Here is a 3,138-nt window from a genome sequence, read left to right on the forward strand (position 1 = left end):
TTAGGCTCACGCAGCACATGCGATAATGCCAAATGCAGGAAGCTTCTCATCAGGAAGGTGAAGCAGAAAGAGAGCATGCATCATTGCATGTACTGAGGCTGAAAAGGAATTTATAGACTAGTATAGGACATGTGGGCTAATATTGGGATTATAGACTTGATCTGTGTTCAGCGTGGAAGTTTGCTTAACATAAAATTAGTCTTGGATATAAAGCTCATTTTTTTAAAAAAAAGTCATTTTATTAGGGGCTTGTACAACTCATCACAATCCATACATACATACATTGTCTCAAGCATCTTTGTACATGTGTTGCCATCATCGTTTTCCAAGCATTTTCTTTGTACTTGAGCCCTTTGTATCAGCTCCTCATTTCCCCCTCCCGCCCTCTTTCTTATACACACTTGAGTGCCTCTGCATTTGTTTCTCTAGCCAACTAGGAATAACACATGAAACTAAAGCTGAAATAACCTGGGAGCAAATCTAACCAAAGAAACAAAAGACCTATACAAAGAAAGTGACAGAACATTATTACAAAGCACCCAAAGGGACTTGAACAAATGCATCAATATCCTGTGTTCCTGGATCAAGAGACTCCATATCATGAAAAGGTCAATACTACCTAAAGGAATCTACAAATTCAATACAATCCCTTTCCAGATCCCAGCATCATTCTTCCAAGAAATGGAAACACTAATGATCAACTACATATGGAGAGAGAAGATGTCCAGGACAGGCAAAGAACTCCCAACAAGATGAACAAAGTAGGTGGTCTTACACCACATGACCTCAAAACCTACTATGCAACCACTGTGTCAAAATAGTCTGGCACTGGTATAATTACAGATACATAGACCAATGAATCAGGACAGAACCCCCCCAAAACAACCACATATAGAGAACTTATTTTTGACGAAGGCTCAATAAGCATAAAATTCAAAAAGGATGCTCTGTTCAATAAATGCTCCACTAGGTTAAAAAAAAAACCAACTCCACCTCAAACACACTTGTAACCTGAGGAATTAAGACTGAAAATTCATGGGGTTTAAAGAATCAGAAGACTGCTATACCAAGGTTATAGACCAACACTCATTGACTTACTACATCAGTGCCCTATATGCTATATTAAGATGTATGTTATTCTGACAAACCTAGACTGACATTCTCAGTGAATATTATTGTAAATGTTCTTTGACAACCAACTCGTTTTTTAAGATGTATATTATTCTGACAAACCTAGACTGACATACTCAGTGAATATTATTGTAAATGTTCTTTGACAACCAACTCCAATTGATTATGTAAATAGCATCAAGTCATGAAAGGATTATTTCTGTACAAGTGAATAATTCAGGTATTGAAATATGGAATTAGCCTTCATTGGCCCAATATATTTCTTTCTCAACAGTGTTTTAAAAATTAGTACCAGGGGTTAATTAGTGACAATATTCGTGGAAGACCTTTATTCCCCAGGGAGATGATCAATAATACTCTTTACTATACATTAACAAGGAAGTCTCTACAGGGAGCCAAAGGCAGGTTAAAAAAAACAACAACAACATAGACCCAGGAATGGGTTTGGGGCTCACAAAATCCTAGCTCTAATTTAAGAACAGTTAATTCTTACATCATAGCTCTGCTTGATACTCATCCTCAGGGAGGGAACATGTAAAATATGGGTGTTATAGCAAAGTGTGGTGAAGAAATTAGATGGTGCCCGGCTATGACATAAAATAGTGATTGGGGTCTTAAAGACTTGTTGAGATGTCAACTAAACCCACATGGAAGAAGTCCACATCAGTGACTGAAGGATTGTAAATCATATCCAAAGATGAAGGAGGGAATAGTATCAGAGCCTAAACTGTGAGACTATGGTTTGCAGAAGGCTATGGTTGACAGTGGGAGCCCAAGATACATATGTGAGCCCTGCATAGGAAGTAAGCCTCAGGTGACTTCCCTCTATACGTAATAGAGAAATGGGAAGAAACTGGTTATCAAACAGAGTGCTGTGGAGAGATGGCTATGGGAGAGCAAAATGATAAACCTGATTTGAATGGCTAAAATCCTTTCAGTATATGAGACCCAGTATTGGACCTATAGAGACAGGAAACAGAATAAGGGTTTCTGGGGAGTACAGTGAGGGATGTGTGTGTTTGGTGAAGGCAGCTGATATCAAGTTGCTCAAGAAGGGAGTATTTTGAAATGGAGTGTGGTAGCAATTGTACATTATTGCTTGATGTGCTTGAACTATGTATGATATCTGTATTAGCTCCCAATTAAATGGTTTTGAGGAAAAACAGAAAAAAGAAAAGGCAACTCTTCCTTAATCATATTTTGAGTGTTTTCCAACCCGAAGAGCTCATTTTCTAAACATGCTCAGCTCTTTTTTTTTTTTTTTTTACAGCTAAGACTGTTCCTTGTGCCAGTCAGAATCTGATACCAATTAAATGTGTTTATTGGTGACAGCTTTGCCAATAAACAAGCATATACGCTTCCATGGCTAGGAAGGGAGACTGCCACAGGCGGCCGGTCCTAAAGTTACGTGGACATGCTCAGCTCTTTTTTATGGGGCTTTCTGTATCTGACCGTGTTTCCACTCTGCCCACAGGGCTTTCAGTGGCTAATTCCTCAGAAGTGAACAACCTATCTCTTTCTTTCTTGTTTTTCTTCAGTTTTCTTGGCACATAATCCACATCATACAATTCAATCATTCAAATGTCAAGAAGAATTGTACAATCATTACCACAATCAATTTCAGAACATTTTCCTTCCCCCCTGACTAAATCACCTTTAAAATATGCTGTGTGGTCACATTCAGTAATAGTGCTCCCTCCCCATCCGGCCTTCAGTGTTTAATCCTGACATCCCCTTACCCTCCCCATCTCCGCCCCCCACTCTACATCCCCTACTAATCCTCGCATCTAGTTTTTATCTCTCTGCACCCACTCCTTCTGTGCATCATAAACTGGTAATCCCCACAGAGATGATAAAGAACAAAACCAAAATGAAGTGGTAAGGGTAAAATAATACCAATATAATGTGTTAGTCTGAGTAGACTAGAGAAACAAATCTATGGAGACTCGTATATGTATAAGAAATATCTATATACCAGAGCAATTGAATATTGAGAAAACATCCCAG

At 38.6% G+C, this 3,138-nt stretch overlaps 1 pseudogene; it reads right to left on the bottom strand.

Annotated features, from left to right (window-relative positions):
- Positions 1-2,405: 2,405 nt before the first annotated feature.
- On the bottom strand, positions 2,406-2,545 carry LOC115870524 (annotated as a pseudogene).
- Positions 2,546-3,138: the final 593 nt, after the last annotated feature.

This window comes from Echinops telfairi, unplaced genomic scaffold, assembly GCF_000313985.2.
Source record: "Echinops telfairi isolate 266 unplaced genomic scaffold, ASM31398v2 ScPeMD7_1713;HRSCAF=2227, whole genome shotgun sequence".
In the NCBI taxonomy this organism is placed as follows: Eukaryota; Metazoa; Chordata; class Mammalia; order Afrosoricida; family Tenrecidae; genus Echinops; species Echinops telfairi.